The sequence below is a fragment of the Macaca thibetana genome, chromosome 9, assembly GCF_024542745.1.
Source record: "Macaca thibetana thibetana isolate TM-01 chromosome 9, ASM2454274v1, whole genome shotgun sequence".
Lineage (NCBI taxonomy): Eukaryota > Metazoa > Chordata > Mammalia > Primates > Cercopithecidae > Macaca > Macaca thibetana.
Window position 1 is genome coordinate 84,810,802 of NC_065586.1, and position 19,545 is coordinate 84,830,346.

At 38.9% G+C, this 19,545-nt stretch overlaps 1 protein-coding gene across 3 annotated transcripts in view; it reads left to right on the top strand.

Annotated features, from left to right (window-relative positions):
- Positions 1–8,067: 8,067 nt before the first annotated feature.
- Positions 8,068–19,545, top strand: part of STAMBPL1 (STAM binding protein like 1) — a 66,857-nt gene continuing 55,379 nt past the window's right edge. For 2 of the 3 annotated variants that reach the window (XM_050805272.1, XM_050805271.1), the window contains exon 1: positions 8,068–8,638. The gene's annotated coding sequence lies outside the window, so the exon portion shown is untranslated. The remainder of the gene's footprint in view (positions 8,639–19,545) is intronic. The other variant, XM_050805270.1, reaches the window with a different exon arrangement.

Here is a 19,545-nt window from a genome sequence, read left to right on the forward strand (position 1 = left end):
TTGGCCTAATATGTGTCTTCCTATCTCCCAGGATTATTAAGGGAACCAACTCATATCATGCCTGGGAAAGTAATGTGCAATTAGTAAAAGTAGAATCTAAGAAACCTAGGTAATAGCAAGCTAATCATGTTTCCTGATCAGAATGGAACAGATAACTAGCTGTAGTACAGTCTTCAATGACTTGGATAAGTTATTGGCACTTTCAAGGTCTGTTTCCTCTTTTATAAAGTAAGGAAATTGGACTAAATGATATTTCTGGTACCATCTGATACTAAAACTAGAAGTTTTTTCTTGCTCAGAGGGCACCTTGTTTTCTACCTCAAAGAACGATAGTAGTTTCTCTTAATAAAATTATTAAGTCAAAGAAAGACAATATCAACAACTTATTAGAAGTTCTCCTTCCCTTTTTGGAGAGGGGCATGCATTTATTTGTGTTCACTCAAGCCTCTGAGAATATAAATAATATATTATGACAGAGTGAATTATGATGACAAAGTTTGGCATTTAATCAGAAAAATGGAATAAATTAATGTATAAAATGACCAATCCATGATTACACTCCTTTGTAATGCTGTAGTTCCTCAGACACTGGCATGAAACTATGTGGCTTCATCCAAAGTCTATTTTGTACTTACTTTCAAATGGCAAATGACATGTAACCTCCTAAAATTCATACGTTAAAGTTCTAGTCTCCAATGTGACTATATTTGGAGAAAAGGTTTTTAGGAGATAATTAAGGTTAAATGAAGTCATACAGGTAGGTACCAATCTGATAGGATTGCTGACCTTACAGAGATCTCCCTCTCAGCCTTATGAGGGCATAGCTAGAAAGCAGCAATCTGCAAGCCAGGAAGAGGACCCTTACCAGGACTGAATCAGCAGGTACCTTGACCTTGGACTTCTCTGTCTCCAGAACTGTGAGAAACAGATTTCTGTTGTTTAAACCAACTAGTCTGTGACATTTTGTTATGGCAGCCTGAACAGACTAAGACATAGTGTTACAGCATTATGAGCCTAAGTGTTAAGCCCAGAAGCACATGCCCAAATATGTACTTAGGGATTTGCAATTTTTAATATTTGTCCTTGGAAAGGTCATGTCTTTGCTGATATAGCCATAGATAAATTTAAGCGTTGCATTTTAAGATAGTATTATTTACTCCAGTGAAATATCCAGTGGTCACATTTTTCTTTAAACAGAATTTTTTTTCCTGACCAAAGAAAATTTAAATACCAATACAGTACCATCTTGTATATCTACCACTTTTCTTTAAAAGGAAGTTGCTCAAACCTACCATAAAGCTGTTAAATAACAGCAAAAGTCTATGATGGAAGGGTTTCTATTGCACTGGAGCAGCCCCAGGGGAGATGCAATTTTTACAGAATATATTTATATATTTTGATTGTGAGGATTAGATGCTGTTCTATGACCTCCCACCAGGTCTCCTTCCACCTTTCTGCCCTTGTAAACATATATTTTACATTTGTAAATCAGCCTGCAAAAAAAAAGTATTTAAAAAAATCTAACACCCCAAACACTATTAGTATTTGCTCCACATTCACCAATGGCTTATGTACCTAAATCAAAGGGGTTAAATAATATCAGCAGAAAAGAGAATTTACATTTTTCATCAAATGTCTCTCTGTATATTGAAATGTTTACTAGTAGTAAGCCTTATATTAATACCTGCAAAGCACATTATAATTTTTCAGAATGCTTTTTCACTTCCTTCATACCTACCTTAAGAGCAATCTAGAGCCATTATTCCCTGTTTTCCAATGGGAAAAAAAAAGCTCAGGTAGATTAGGTCCAGGATAATTTGTAAATGGCAGCAGAGGAAAAGATTCCATGTATTTCCCAAACCTCATTCAGTATCTGGATATGGGGACATAATGGATACAAAATTGTCTTAGTTTAAAGTAACAGGAAGAAAGCACCAAAATAAATCACATGAGTGGAAAAAATCAACCATGCCTGCCGTTTCCAGTTTTGAAGCAGTTGCTTCCTGCATTTAATGACATGGGCTAAATTACCATAGTTATAATTCCTCAAATAAAAGAACAGGTTATTTGGAACTTACTACTCTTTAATAGCATAGACCAGTGTTTCTCAAACATTTTGGCCTAAAGGTTTCTTTATGTTTTTAAAAACTATCTTTAAAAATGATTGAGAATTCCAGAGAGCTTTTGTTTTCATGGGTTATATCTACCCATGTTTACTGCATTGAAAAATAAAGCAAAAACTTTAAAAATATTTTATTAATTTATTAAAAAATAGTAAATTAATGACATGTTAAACTAAATATTCACATTTTTATTACAATTTATTTCTCAAAACAAAAATTAGTGAGAAAACTGTCATTGCTTTCTATTTTTACAAATATCTTTTGAGTCTGGCTTAAGAGATGACTGGATTCTCCTATCTGCATTTGCGTTCTAGCTGTGGTGATATCATACATGTAGCTGAGACACTCCACTGCAAATCCATGAGAATGAGAGTGAAAAAGCCAAATAATGTGTTTGTGTGTTTTTTAAATAGTTTTGATCTTATAGGCTGTCAGGAATCCCTGAGCCATATTTTGAGAACTACTGGTATAAACAATAACAAAGCCAGAATTTTAAGAACATGTGTTTTCAATAATATAACAATTTCTGACATACATACTTTTAAGTGCATAATAATCTCTGAGAAGGATATTTTTTTTCCAATATAATCATTTGAGTCCTAGTTCTTTTCTTTCCCTGGATGCTTTGTCTTTAGAGATAATTCAGAGCCAGGAAATTCTAAATTTAAAACAAAGAACAAGGACTCCAGCCTATCTAGTGTCAGGAAGAACAGTCAATGAGAACACCACTTTGTGTGCATACACCAAACAACTCCAGTACAGTATATGAAAATAGTTTTAATCTCCTGATTAAGGTAAATTCAACACTAAATGTTCTCTTTTTGTACCGTCAGTTCTAAGAAATAAGATCCTAGTCGGGCGTTGCCAGATGGGGAGATGAGAGATTACTCCAAGCTCGTGGCCTTCGGGGTGTCTTAAAGATAGAGTGACAGACCTCCATATTAAAACCAGTCAGAGGCAGGAAAGGTCCTCTTTGTCTGGAATACCAACACTTTGAGGCTATGCCAGCTTCTCAGAACAGATCTAGCTCTGACGTTGTGAAACAGAATAAAATCTGAGTGCTGGCTCCATATTCCCCATTCAGTGAGAAAGGTATTAATGTCTTGTCACTTGTCATCAGTTGGGAAATACTTAAACACAGCATTAGTTAATGAACCAATTTAGAATGTAATGGCCTATTCCTAGGTATGGCATAAACTAAGCAAATGACAGGGCAGTCACCATCACTCACTTCATCACTCTTCTTTATGAAATAATGTGCCTTTCCTTCGTCCCTCTCTTCTTTATTCTTACCTTTGTCCTTTTCTCAAATACTTAAATTGTACCCATCATGAATGAGGTACTGTAGCAGATTCCAGCTCATATTTATCTGGCTGCCAAATCTGGTTTCTCTTTTTTTCCATTTTTTATTTTTGGAGACAGGGTCTCACTCTTTTGCCCAGCTGGAGCGCAGTGGCACTATCACAGCACACGGCAGCCTCAACCTCCCGGGCTCAGGTGATTCCCCCATGTTTGCCTCCTGAGTAGCTGGGACTACAGGCGTGCACCACCATACCTGGCTAATTTTTTGTATTTTTACTAGAGGCTGGTCTTGAATTCCTGGGCTCACGTGATCCACCCTCCTCAGCCACCCAAAGTGCTAGGATTACAGACGTGAGTCACCACGCCAGGCCTGTTTATTTTTAATTACTAAATGTTTTTTCTTCTAAAACAAAAGGAAAGTATGTCCTTTATAGAAAAATTAAAGTTAGAGTAAAGTAGAAACAAGTCCATCATAATTGCCCATAACCAATCTCTAGGAGGCCATTTAAATAATTTATCCTGGATTTGCTCCTGTATTCTTATCCATTGGAGATTTACATACTTGAGATATATATGCACGCAATTTTGTATCCTTCTTTGCTTAACATTGTATCATAAGCACTTTCAACGTCATTAAAAGTCCATCATAAACATAATTTTAATACCCAAAGTTGGTGATAAATATCTCAGTGCAGGAATCTTCTTCTTTATTTCAGATTTCCTTAGGATAAATTGCTTCTTAGAAGTGGAATTACTGTGGGCAATGGGAAGAGTACATTTTAGAACGTTCCTTGACACACTGACAAATTGCTTTCCAGCAGTGTAGCAAAATCACACCACCAGATAAGAGGGCTGATTTCATTGGACCCTCACCAATAATGAAGAGATGTTTATTGATAAGCAACATTTGTTAATATTACTGGTAAGGGGAAAAAAACCCTATCTTTTAAAAAAGTCTGGAGTTGGTTTAGTCTGAGACAGTACGGCTGCGGCGTTTTGGTCTTTCAGATAAGTTCTTCTGCCAGAGTTGCAGATTTCAGTGTATCCTGGCATGAGAGGCTCCGCCTCCACCTGCTGCCACTGTCCTCTTGGAGCTAAAAGATATCTACTTACAGATAATATTGTGAAATTATAAGAATTTCAGCATAAGAAGATGGTTGTTGCATATAATCTTCCTGGCACCAAATAAATCTGTTTTAGAAACTTGGAAGAGAAACTGACCTAGAACAAGCTCATCTTGAAGGGGAAGTTAAGAACCCTACTTCATTTGCGTGAGTCCTGGGACCACGTCGAACTGGCTAAAAATGTCACTTGCAAGTACCATACAGAAAACAGAAATGTCACTTTGGCGGATTATAAGTTTGGACCACTTTTCATAAGACTGTGTTATGACTCGAATCTTGAGGAATTTGCAATGGAGCTCATGAAAGATGAGCATTTACAAGGGTTCTCAGACTCCACACAAATTACTATTTTGATGGATATGTTATTTACCAAAAGCAAATATATAAGTGCTTTGAAAATATTGACAGAGATGAAAAACCCAGATGGGAAGTTCACCAGTATACCTATGTTCTTGCTTTTGCAATTGGCTACAAAATGAATAGCTCTCAATCTTTCAAAGTCTGTACTACATTAAGAAATGAGGCCCCAATCAAAAGAGTTCTCTCCAGGAGAGCATCCTGTTTCCTGTGGCATTAGAACCAGGTGGCAAAAGCTATGCCCATTTTTTTCTCACATCATGAATCCAGAAAGCATAAAGTTTACTAATTTAGTATGATAATCCATATCCAGTCAAATATGTTAGCAACTGTGATAGAGATAACAAAGGGTGTTGCAGAAGGAAGTGTATCAAGATTCGTTGAAAGGCCTGAGTTCTCAGAGGAACTGCTGGCCAAAGTGAGGAAAAAAGGGAAAGATGCGCTCGTCTTTGTGGCCAGATATCATGAGCTGTATGGAAAACTGCATGTCGTTGTCCAGGTCACCACTTACACTTTGGATCCTCTGCCTTGCGACATCCCTTTAAAAATGCAAGGGACGGGAAATCCCACATGTTGCCGTAAAACAACAGGATGGTCACCAGTTAGACCTTCACCCTCTCTGCTAGTCCCTGCTGGCTGAGTAAATCCTAGTTTCAGTCCACCCGTGGGTATGAAGGACCTGCTTCTAGTGAGTTATTGGCTTCCCTAAGAAACAGGCATCACACTTCACCAGACACTACAGTGACACTTGATTTCCTCCCTAAAATCACTGAATGGTGGCATGCTGCTCTCTGAGAGGTTATGTCGTGTCACTGTGAAGATCTAGATACAAGCACAGAAAGCTTAGCTCCTTCAGAAAGCAGGCTTCCCCTGTGCACACTATTGAGGATCCTTGAAGGAATATGGTCACTGTCTCCAGTCCAGCTTCCAGTACTGGAGTGGAACCCCGCAGGCACCATCAGGAATGAATTTCACTACAAGTGTGGTCAACTCTGATTTGCAAGGGAGTAATTACTTGCAAATTATACCCTTGCTGAATTCAGGAGTTCCAAAACCCTATTCTACCATATCAGAAAATAGCCCAGGATTTCCTCACTGCTCTGCCTTCATGTATTCTGTAACTTGAGCCGTCATTTTCTCATCTGCAAAATAATAGTGCTTATGTGTATTTGCATATATATTTGAAATCTTCATTCAAGGTTTAGTAGGGTAGAATTTTCTCAAACATAAGAGAAATAAAGGTTCTGGAGCAAAAAAAAAAATCTGGATTTTAAATTACTACTGAGATTGAATCTTTAAAAATGCAAGTAAAACTATAGGTCACTTAAAACTTCTCTAAGATAAATGTTGTATAAATACACTGGTGCTTGCTCTTCATTAACTCAACTAATAAAAGGGAAATAACTTAAATCATACGTAAAGTTGCTATATCAGAGTTCTTGGTCTCAACACTGAAATCATTTCTGGCTGACTGAACCAGAAGAGAAATATATTGGAAAGTCATTAAGTAGCATACCAAAGAGACAGGAAGTTTGGCAAATCAGGCTCCTTCCACAGGAAGGGAAGCTTAGCAGCTGAAATTAGAACAGGTGGGTCATCACACCATTCAAACAGCTCACTGAGGACACCACTGGCATTGCCACAGTGTCACCTCTGGCACTACTGTCTCTGAACACAAAACCCACTTCACAGATAATGGAGACATTTCTAAAATGTTTCTTCTTGAAACACATAACCCAGACTCAAATAACGGTACAGGAGTCTCTGAGGCTGGTGTTGGGTCACAAAATGATACTCTAGCTGCCAGGGAGCGGAAGACGGTGGGTATTGGGCCATTTTGGCTTTTATATAAATTTGGATGCCAGATAGCAAGACCAGGATCAATGACTGCTCTAAACATGTATGTGGAATTTTTTGTTTCATAATGCTTTTTAGGAATCTGGCTAACCTTCTTAATTATCACTGAATTTTAAATTGTCCAGGAGATCATGAGATTATCTGGTCCAATACTGCAAACTCAAATGCCTACCATATTCTCAAATGTCAGTGAGGTGGGGGTGTATGGGAGTGGTGGGGACTGTGGAAAACTGAAGAGTGTCTTCACAGTCTAAAGGGGACACCCGCTATTCAGCTCCAGCTGATGGCTGCTAGAACTCGCCTTGGACCAAATATCTGATGTTACAATTTTACAGAAAATGTGAAAAGTCTGAATTTCTGTGAAATCTCCTAACTTCAACATTTGGAACCAACTTCAAACTAAGAAAAACAACACTGTTGCTTCCTAAAAATCAATGCTGCAGGCTGCCTCCAACAATCAAACCTCCTCATTTAAAAGAAAAGAATTCAGGAAGATGAGGCTTAAGAAGGTGAAATGCCTGAGACCAAACAACTCAGTTGGTGGCTGAGCCAGGGCTAGAATTTTGGTTTCCAGAGGAAAGACTAACTAAGAAAAGCCAGTGTTTTGCCACCCCACTCTGCAGCCATTTCTCTCACTTGGAGGTAAGCTCCCAACCAAGCTCAACAAAAGCGACTCTATTTCATCCAGCAGCAGCAACCTTCATAAAATGTTTATCAATTAATAGAACCTGTCAAGCCAATAGAAACAGCCTTCAGTATTGGATCAGAGTTAAAATTTAAGCTTCTACTACTTTCTTGGTGATTAACCTGGGATAAATTATTTTACTTCTCTGTCTCTCGTTCATGGAAAAAACAAAAACAAAAAATGAGTCCTTTTATATATAGGTTGTAGCAGATGGAATAAGATCTTGTGTACCGACTGCCTAACACAGTGCCAGAACTGTAGTAAGAACACTGCATGTGATAGTACCATAACATCCAAGAGATATTCTAATAATTCGTATTTTCCAAGTACACACAAATTGGGGGTAGGGGGAAGAACTAAGGTGCTTCATGGTGGGCGTAGCCAGTTGTGAATAAATATCAAAAAGGAATTCCTGATATGAGGTATAAGTGGGATTTTCAACCAAAACCCTATCCTTCCCCAGACTCCAGTGACAGTTTAACGGTCAGCTGCATCAAGGCTTGTGTACTGTGCAGTCTTCAAAGGCACCACTCCTGTCTATCTCGGTGAAATTGATGGTGGAGCAAAGGGGACTTTAGGTGGTTCCGGGCTGGGGAGAAGACGTGCAGGGTTTCAGATGCGAAAGTGGCACCCAACCGCTTCACTCTCGCTCTAGGCCATCCGCAGGGGCCCTGCTTCCTTCCACCTGCGGGCTTTTTCTGCAGAATGCGGGAAGCTGCCGCCGCCAGGGAGGAGGGGGCGGAGGCAGAGGCGGAGGCGGCACCCAGGGGCCGGGGCAGGGGAGGCCGGGACCATCGCAGTGACAATTTATTTTCCTGCAGCAGCGGCAGCAGGGACGGCTGCTGAAGGTTCGAGGTCGGTCGGCCTGCGCGTGGGTTTGCGAGGAAGCTGTTCATCCCCTGCGCTGAGGTGTCCGACAGTGAGGAGGAGAGCGACGCACGGAGCCCGCGCGAGTGGAACCAGCAAAGCTCCATCGGTCGGCACAGGAGAAGGGGGAGGAGGCACAGCCGAGGCAAACGAGCGGACGCCTAGTCGCCGGGTGCCGGTATCACCCTGCTGCAACGCCTTCCAGAAAAAGCCACCGCGGCCTGGGTTGCAGCGGCCGGACGGATGCCAAGGCCACAAGGCAGGCGCGGGGGCAGCCGTCGCAGTCGCCGTCCCACGCGCGCTGCGGACACCCAGGGTTGCTGGTGAGTAGCGGCGCGCGCGCTTGAGTGAGAGCGCGCACCGGACGGGGAAGTACGCACGGCGGGTGCGTGTGCCTCGTGGCCTGGCGCGCGCCGGCCCTTCCGCTGGCAGCGTCCGGTCCCGGGCTGGCTCCGGGGGAGGAAAAAGGCACTTTGGCGGCTGATCGCTTCCTTCCTGCCAGTCCTGCGATCGGCCGCCTCCATCGGCGCCGCCTGCATGCGCCGCTCCGCGGGGCCCTCGGGGTTAGTTTCACCTTGATAGGGAGGCAGGAAGCCCTGGCTGCTGGTGGCGGGGCGGGACTCTGGCCTGACCTATACGTGGGTGCGCCTGTTTTTCTGGTTCAGCCCTGGGTTGCAGCCCTGGAGATGATGTCGACCTTGGGAGAGACCACTGCACTGTCTCTAGCGGCGCGGTGTGGAGGAGGGAAGGGCGAGGGTTAGAAAAACGGACCTTTACCCTGGCCGAGCAGGTGCCATGCCTTTCCGGATGATGTTACTTTTGTGCCGTTTATGAGCGACTAAGACATTGCGCCGCACCTGAATAACTTAAAGCCTTCACCTAAAGCCCCCGGTGAGATGCACAAAGAAATGGAATGTCTCCAAAACATATTTTTTTCAGAACTTTCTCTAAAACAACTCACGCTGCTGATACCCCAGAGCCAAAGGTGCCATAATTGCTGAAGTTTAAAAGAAAATTTATACAAGGAATAAGTAATTCAGGAAACGGAACCCAATCTAGAGGTTTGAAAAAAAAAAAAAAAATCCAGTGCCTGGGAAGTGGGGTGGGGTGGCCTGCTTCCTGGAAATCTGTGTTCCGTAGTAAGTAAAAAAGACAGCTTTCAAAGTAAGCCCCAGTGAGCACACTGCTTTCCAAACATCCTGCTCATTACTGAGAATAACATGGAGTCCTGGATTTTAAGCTATTTCCGAAGACATAATAGATATCACTAGGATGCTGGTTTATGGTCTCATGATTTAAGGCCCTGTCAAGGTCATTAACGTAGATTTGTTCCAGCTGATAAATTATACCTGAATGTTTGATTGTCCGTGTCAATATTTTTGAGGGTGGGTTTTGACGGTTGTTTTACACAGAAATTAAGCCACCGTGTTTTGTTTTTATCCCGACCTTGTTTCCATTGGAAATTTTGTGTTTTCAGGATGGATGCTACGTTGTACTTCAAAAATATACTCTGCCACTGGATTATAGTGGGCATTGTGTAACTACGCTATCCATATCTTTATTTTTAATACAAGTTAATGTCGCTGAGCAGTAGACTCTTTTTGTTTACCATTTGCACCATGAGAGCTTCTCCATTCAAAGGCGTAAAATGTTATTGGAATCTACCTGGAAAATGAATTGGCTGATTGTTTTCTGTTCAGAAACGCATACAGCAAATTGCCACTGAGAATCTGCTTTTGCATTTACTTTGGCTGTAATTTATGTAGCAACTGGTTCTTGGGAATTTCAAGAAGAAACTTGTTTTCTTATCCCCACCTGTAAAGTAAGCACCAAAATTTAAATTATAAGGCAGATAACCTAAGTCCTTTACCCCTATCTCAACCTTCAAGGCCTGTTTCTTGGTACTCTTTCCCTGTTTCATAGGAGTCTTAACGGTTTGTGGGAGGCTTGAAGGGAGTAATGAGGGAGCTGTTTCCTAAGGATGTCCTCAGTAGAGAGATTTGCTTCTGGAGGAGACAGTGTCTTTGGGGTTGGTTCTTAAGAAGGACTGATAAAAATATTATAAAGGATTGTTAATAATAGTTCCCTCTTCTTACTTTCAGCACATAGGACTTAATTAACACCATTTGATCATTTCCTTCCTTTAGGACCCTTCCCAGCTGTAAGAATTTACTGCTACAATCCAAGAAATGAGATTGCATTTTACACGAAAAGAAGGCTGATAATTCTTGCCCAAAACGTGAGAAGTAGAAGGAATGTGAGATAAAATAATGTAGATTCCGTCCAGGAAGTGCTAGGTGCTTTCCTCGTGGGTACATTTACCAATTAGAGACATTTTAATTAATCTACTGGATTTGCGATTCTGTCTACTACTAACATCTTTTTCTTGACCTTATGAAAGATTTATAGATGGCTTCAACTGAAACTACAGGAAATGACTCATGGTTATCCCTGAAGATATTAGAGCCAGCTTTCCATTCCTTAGAGCTGATGCATAGCAGCTCTTTGATAAATATTTGCTACATAAATGAAAAATTTTAGAATGTCTTCCTAACCAAACTACATCACCTCTTTTGCTATTGATTTTTTAAATCATAACTGTATATGAGTCACCAAACATTCCATCAAATTGAATCCCAGTTCATATAATCAATTAAGAAGGCCAACATCCTCGATTGAAGAAACAATAATAAAATCAAAACAAAACAAAAACAAACAAAAAATACTATTGGTACCTGTTGACTTGCTTATTCTAGCTATCTGAACATGTGAACTGTCCAGTTGAACGTGTGAATGTACATTCAGAAATCCTGAGTTGACATCAGAATGTTCAACTCAGGAATAATCTGGATGTAGCTACATCTGGATGTGGCTTTTGTCAGAAATTATTTGCATTTCTAAGCAAATCAGATTAACTTCTAGTACAATCTTGCATCTCTGCATGTCAAGTGGACAGGCCAATTTAACATTTGGCATATTGCTGAGTCTTCAAAACACATACTGTTTGGTTCTTTAACTTTTAAATTAAATCCATATTATTTTTTCTATTGATGTGGTTGGTTTAGAGACATTAAATTAGACTGGTGGTTACTTAGTAACTTGTGTTTGGTGGTTACTTAGTAACTTGTGTTTATTAAAAGAAGCCCGTTGATATAAACACCAGTACTTCTTATGTCTTGATTTGCTCTAGTTAACCTTTCAAGGTACTCTTTTGGAAATGGGTCCATTGTCTTGAATATTAAGGATGTTATGACTCCTTTTTTTTGTTTGTTTTAATTCTGACTTTCCATCTCCCATCATTAGAAAGTCTCCCAGTTATTCAGGTTCCAGTTTCAGGATGACAGATTAGAAAGCTATCTGAAATTTACCTAGATATTAACTTTCTAGTGGATAATAATAATGCAAATCTTATTCTTGAAATTCTTCCTTTTATGTCCTTCTCTGATCAAGCTTGTTTCATTCTGAACAAAAGTAAAATAAGATTCTCAATTTATTTTTAAAAATTGGGCTATGTCCAAAGATAAATACATAAAAGTAAAATATCATGTAAAATAAAAAACTGCTTATCACTGTTCTGAAGTAGCACAAACACTGCTATTCTCTGCATAATGAAACGTGGCCATTCCTATCAAGTATTTATTTGATAAGTAGGCTCTTGAGCACTTGAACAGGAGTTAAAAGCAGGTTTCCTCCATGTCGTATTAAGGCTGGGGGAGGAATTTTGATTTGAGGTGGTAGCCAATTGTAGGTTCCTTGAAAGGGAGCAGGTGTGAAAAGCATCTTGTCAGAAGAACTCTTTGGCAGTTGGGTGGAGAGTGGATTAGTATTAGCGAGTGGAGGCGACAATCCAGTGTCTGATGGTGATGGCCTGATCTCAGATCCCATTGCGATGGAGAAAAGAAAACCTCAGGCAGATATCAGGATTCTTTGTTTTATGTAAAAGAGATCGAAAACCTGTGGCACAAGTGTGATCATTAATACCTTCCATACCCACAGGGACATCACCAGTGGATTACAGCATTCTTTCCTGTGGAGCCCTGGTGTAACCTCAGAATCTTGCAAACATTTGACAAATATTTATTAATAGCTGTTCGTTATTGAAGATGTGTTATATGCCAGGCACTGTACTGCTTTAACACAAGTTTATCTCAATGGTGATGGAGTGGTTGGAAACAGGATTTTTCCCCCCACTTTCTAGTTGTGTATCCTTGGACAAGTTACTGACTTCTGTGAGTCTCAGTTTCCTTGCTTTTCAATTGAAACATTAGTTTCTATCTCAGAAGGTTTTAGGGAGGGTTAAATAAATAGCTGTAAATACAAAGTGTTTAGAACAATGTCTGGCACAAAATTAAGTGCTATATGTGTTCGTTGTTATTCTTGTTATTATTCTTTAAATAACCTTATGCCTAAGTACCATTTTGCAGATTTAAAAAATGGATGTACAGAGGAGCTATGTGAATTGCTCAGCATCATAGGCTGGTAAATGGTAGAGCTGGCCATCAAACCCAGGCAGTATGACTCCAACACCTCTTGTCCTGACTTGTATGGATCCCTGTCTCCTATACTGCATACCGGGTGCTGGGGATACTGATTGGAGCAAGAAAAGTAGGGGCTTGTCCTCATGGAGCTTCAGTGTTCCAATCCTCTCCAATGTAGATCTGTCATCTCCAATGTAGAATTAGTAGCCGGATTATAACTGTTTTTCCTTGATGTTTTGGTATTTTGTAGGTAATGTTTTTATTAAGTTCTTTATTAAGAAGTGCTCCAATTTGTGTTTTCATATATGCTTTAAAAATGGATTATTTTCTGGATCTTTACCCTAACACAGTTGGCATATACAATACTCATGTCTCTCCTTATACTCAAGGTTTCTTATGTCTCCCTCATATAATGTATCAGATTCTGGGGCAAGTTTTAGTATTCTGAAAAGCTTATATGCCATCCACTTACCTCCACACTCCCAGAGTCTCAGATATCTCCCATTGTAAGCTGTGGTGGAGTGAGAATGACATTTCTAATCATCTTTTAATTCAGCGTATTCAGAATATTTTAGAGAGTAATGGCAAAGCAAGTTTTAGTTATTCTTTGACTTGTTGAAGTAATTATGTCTAGTTATAAGAAGCCAGATTTTATTTATAGGTGGGAAGACTCCTGTGGCAGTGAAGACTAAGCAATTCTTAACTCCTTCAGAGCTTTAGGATGGAATCTGCCATCACTGATTCCCGTATTTTGACTTTATTGCATTAATTCTTATAAACGTTTGTTCTTATAACTCTGAGAAATCTATAGCTAGTATTGTTTTCATCTAAGTAGGTGAAACTTTTTCTTGGTCTTGTATAAAGTTGAATTTGCCTCCAGCGAAGAATCACTGAGTATAAGGAGAGATATATGTGTTGTGTATGCCAACAGTGTTAGGCAAAACAAAAACAAAATAATCAGTTTTTTAAAGCATATGTGAAAACGCAAATTGGAGCACTTTTTAATAAAGAACTTAATAAAAGCATTGCTTACAAAATACCAAAACGTCAAGGAAAACTAGCAATCCTCTGGGTACTAATTTTACATTGAAGATGATAGATTTACTTTGAGATTTACTTTGGAGATGGTTGGAACCCTGTAGTGCCATGAGGGCAGGCCCCCACTTTTCTTGCTCCAGTCGCTATCCTCGGTACCTAGCATGCAAGTATAAAACACTAATAATTTTGTTGATGGAAATTTTGAAATCTCACTGTCAAAAATATACTCTGCATCCTTTAATTTACCTTTTTGTGTAAATTACACATTATATTATTTGGCAAAAGTTCAATTCTTTTTAAAGAAAGATTTTAAATTTCATGAGTCTAAATCTGATAAAAGATGAAAGAATTTGAGATTTGGTGAATTTGGCTCTTTGTTTTTTAAACTGTTGCGATACTTAGGTTTCAGTGGCATCACAGTAACTGAACCAGATTCAGCAAAAGCTCATGCAAGAGATAACTGTTAAGAGGCCCATCAGGAGTTATTCATTTTAATTGTGTGATTTGATGCTTCTCTGGGTTAATTTAGAAACAGGAAGCCAATGATGACTCATTTTTAACCCTTTCTAGCTCCCTGTGAACCCTGCCTGCCTGTTTTGCATTTGCCTGTGTTCAGAGACAGGCTCAGCTGCAGGTTCACTTTGAGAGTGTTACATTTCAAACTTGCCTGGCTAGTGCACTCATCAGCTATGCACGTTTAATTAAAAGTGTAGGAAAAACTATAGCCAGGAATGATGATTATGGCTAAATTTGGCTCATCTAAGGACCCTGTGATTCTATTTATCCTGTCACTACAACTATCATTTAACACTAGAAATACAGAGAAGTCGTTCTGCCTTTGGGCCCATGCTTCGGTCTTCTGGTGGGTTGACTCTGGCTTTTTTCCCAATCTGTTCTGTCCTTGAAAGGTTGGTTTATAAATTGTTCCACAAGATAAGTTTTCTTTAACTATAGGAACAAATGGACATGGTGGATGGAACGAGATTGGGAAAGAGAGGCCTGAAATATGCCCTTCCTGTGCTAATGTTCCCATTAACCTGGGCAAAGAAACTGCTTACTTAATCTATAAAGTAAGCTAAATAAATTAATTAATAAATAAGATGAAAATCACTCAAAATCATTGGTGGGTGTAGAACTTTTTTTTTCAATTCATGAAAAATTCAATAAATTAAAATGTGGATCTTGAAAGAAATATAACTATCATATTCTTATGGCACACTTAGTTATTTTTCTTTTGTCAAATATATTATTATTGAATAACTTAGGTAACTAGGGCAGTGATTCTCAAACTAGGCTCAAAATAAGAAAATGTCCCCCATCTCACCCCTAGAGATGATTATTCAAAAGATTTGGGTAGAGCCTGGCAGCCTTCCTTTTTATCTTTTTAAAACAAGGGTCTTGCTCTGTCACCCAGACAGGAATGCAATGGTGTGATCATAGCTCACTGCAGCCTTGACCTCATGGGTTCAAGTGATCCTCCCACCTCAGCCTTCTAAGTAGCTGGGACTACAGGTGTGTGCTGCCACACCTAGCTATTTTTTAAAAAATATTTGTTTTGTAGAGATGAGGTTTCACTGTGTTGCCCAGGCTGATCTTGAATTTCTGGGCTCAAGTGATCTTTCCACCTCAACCATTCAGAGTACTGGGACCACAGGCGTGAACCACCGCGCCCAGCAGGCTTCCTTTTAGCAATCTTCTCAGGAGATTCTGATGCAGGTGCTCAGTAAACCACCCTTTTGAGAAGAATCTACTTAAGAGCTAAATCTAATCTTATATTCAAATTCTTCTACTTTTATGTTTTGAGCATTTGTTCCTCCTGATTTCGATAGACATTTTCATGTAATAACATATATGTCAGTGCTGCCTTGGAGTTCTCATGAAGGTACGATATATTGCCTTTCCTAGTCTTAATATGATCTATCTTTTGATGGGTGGAATCAAGATACCACAGGGTTGGTGGGAATTTTTAGAGATAATGTACATTCTTCTGAGTGGCAGATATTTGGATAGGGCAGAGATGGTTTTGATCAAACGAATGTAAGAGAAAACATATTCTTACATGAGTAGTGGAAGACACAGAGAAGAGGAAAGGCTCAGATAACAGAGGCCACTGAAGGGCTGACGAGGGTTTAGACCTCTTCTGGCAGGCACTGGGTTGCTGTAGTGCAGTTTTTGAGCAGGGGACAAACTGGATGCAAACAAGTGCACACCTGAGCTAGAGACACACAGTACCTGGTCCAGAAACAGAGGATCAAGGAACAGGTGGGTGAAGCAGGCAGGTTTGTCACCATAAAGGCAGAAAGAAACAAGGGTGAGGACTTGGGGCCCAGAATTTGGTAGGACTGATTTTCAAGGGTTTATGCAGTAGGGTTCTCCAACTCTGTATTCCTGAAGGTCTATAGCTTTTTGGTAAATTGCTTTTTTCTGCTATTGATGTTATGGTGTGTACATGAAGGCCACCCAGCTCAGCCTCACGCCAGGATTTAGGAAGTCCTTGAATAATTGCTACAACTACCAGTACCTTAATATTGTGAGGCAAGGAAACCTCAATTATTCTTAACTTTGGGTCAGAGAAATAGACTCAGAGAGTTAAGTAATTTACCAGAATTTACACATGTAGAAATTGGCAGGGCTAGGATCCAAATTCAGGGCAACCTATTCAAAACTTGTAGGTTTTAAAAAAAAGCATACTTTGATTACAAAGTGATACATACTTATAACAAATTGTATAGCAATGAACAAATAAAAAGTGAAAGTCCCTCATAATCCCACCCTTGAGAGAACAGCTGAGAAAAATTCATTAATGTTGTTCCAGACTTGTTTCTTGAAAAATTCCAGTATACGTAATGAATACATGTGTATTCATATTATAAGGATGGAGCTATGTTTTATATGTTATTCCATAGCTAGCTGTTTTCACTTACTGCTGTAACTTGGATGACATCCTGGTTCAGTACAAATAGATGTAAGTCATTTCTAACAGCTTCATATGCTATAGAGGTTATTTATTTTAAATATTCCTCTTTTGATGGCTATTTATTTTTATTTCCAAAATTTTAATATTTTAAAACCATGCTGTAGTGTGTGTGTATATATTAAATGGTCAGGGAAATCTATTGGGAGATCTTAGAATTGGAATTGCTTAGTCAACATGAGTGCATATTATTTTAAAACGACAATTTTTTCAATCCTCATCCATACTGAGTTGGACAAATCATGTAAATTTTATCAATCAGATACATTAAATACCTGGCTTAAATTCAGTTTCTTAATTACTAGTGAATTTAGATGTTTATTTCTTGTGACTTAACTGTTTATATTTCTCTTATTACTTGCTCATGTCACTTGCCCATTTTACTCAACTCTTTCTTACTGTTATGCAAATGATTCCTATAGTTTAGAGATAATAGATATTATAGCTGTCAGTGGTGCAAACTGTTTTATTCTTGTTGAAAAGATTTTTAAAAGTACTATTCAAGCATTTACAAAATATTTTATTTAAAATAATTTTAGACTTTCAAAATATTTTGGAAATAGTACACAAAGCTTTTATACAAACTTTACCCATATTCCTCAAATATTAACACCTTGCAAAACCACAGTAGTTGTCAAAACCAGTAAATTAACACTGATACAGTACTATTGTCTAATCTGCAGATCTGATTCAAGTTTCACCGAAGTCCTTCTGGGCAAGGATCCTGTCGGGGATCATACATTTAATTCATTTGTTATGCCTCCTTAGTCTCTTTTAATCTGCAGCAGTTCCTAAGTCTTTCTGTCTTTCATGATCTTGACACTTTTTAAGAGCACTGGCTGATTGTTTCGTAGAAAACACCTTGATTTGGGTTTATTTGATGTTTCTTCATGAGTATGTAATCAAGAGAGTGACCTAGTCTGATGATGGTCAAAAATAAGCTGCCTGAAAAAGAGATGCTTAAGCTAACACTGCAAAGATGAGTAGAAAGTGGAAGTGTGAACTGAGGATGGAGTGCCTTTGCATTGACTTTGCATAGTGCATCTCAGCAACTGAAAGAAGCCAGTGGAGGAGGTGGTGTGAAAGAAGGCTCTAAGGAGGCAGTCTGGTCAGACCCAGCTTTGTGGGACTCATTAAGGATATAGGATATTAACAGCAATAGAACATCATTCAAGTGCTTTAAGCAAAGGAATGGCAATATCTGAATCAGATTTTTTAAAGATCACCACAGGTAGTTTCTTCACCAGGTAGAATTAATCGAAGGGGAGCAAGACAGAAACAAATACAACAATTAGAAGGCAATTCTAGCAATGCAGGCAGAGAAAAGGGTGGGGTGTACATTAAAGAGCCTCCCTGCAAAGATGGTGAAAACCTGCAGTTTTGAGAGATGCTTTGGAAGGCGAGTCTGAATCTGCACATGCAGATGGTAGATTGGATGTGGGGTTAAGGGAAAGGGGAGGTGCAGGATTGCTAATATCAGAGTTTGCCAGATTTTGTGTAAACGACTGGATGTTGGTACCATCCATGGAGATGAAAGAGACAATTCTTCACCTTCTGATAGTGAAGTCAGAAGCATCACCATCTCCAATTCATTTAGATGTCAACATTTACAATATCTTTGCTTATTTATGCTCCTGTATCTCGTTACAGCCACTTAGCTTCCAAGTTCTATGGTTTTTCCTCAGAATCTTCCCCAATAACTGTTTGTCCTTCTCCATTTCTTTCATTGCTCTTCAGTTTGGACAAGGGTTTCCTCATTCCAGTGTTGCATACTTGCTTCCTCTCTGGGCTACCAATTCCTCTCTTCTCTGTAACTTTATCCATCGCTTCCAGAGTATTTGCATTTAATAATTATGTACTAAGTGCCTCGTTAGGGCAGATCACCTTGTTGGGAAGAGTTGGGAATTAAGTAAGTTAAGTATATTTTAGATAACTGGAGTCAATTCCCAGTTATAATTGAGGCAGAAGGAAAAAGGCCATTCTGCCTAGCGGTCAAGAAAGGTCCATATTCTTCTTTCACTCTTTACATAAAAATAAATTCCACACGGATCAAATATATTTATCCAAAAATGGCTAACCACAGAAGTACCAGAAAAAAGATTGGTAGACATATTTATTTCAAGACCTTTTAAAGAATGTTGAGAAACCTAGATACCATAAAGAAAATAGGTCCACTTGAAAGCTTAAATTTTAAAAATTCTATGTAAAAATTAAACAACTTTCAAGCACGAATGTCAACTGAACTAATAATTATAGAAGGAATAATGGAAATAGAAAAATGGCCACTTTCAAACACCACAATAATTGTCTTGGGGAAAAAAATCTTTGGATGCTAAAATTAGTGGGCAATGATATATTTGCATAGTCTCCCTACAAGATACTTTTCAATTGTAAAGAGAAAAATAGTATCGGGAAGAACCTGAGAGATATAACTTAAACAAATATCAAGATTAACATCAATAATTGAACAAATCAGTAACATATGTCTCCTGATACATTATGAAGGATACACCATCACTTATAAGGTATTTTTGCCAAAAAAAATGCATAACTCTCATTGTTTTCTGTATTTCATCTTTGTCACAGTTACCACAATCTTTGTTAGATAATTGTGTACATAATTGTTTGTTATTTTTACACCTTTCTGCCCCATTCCAGGCCCCTAGCAGAATGTAAGGTCCATAAAAGCACAGAGTAGGGGCTTTATAAGTAACATTGAATAAATGAATGAATGAATAAA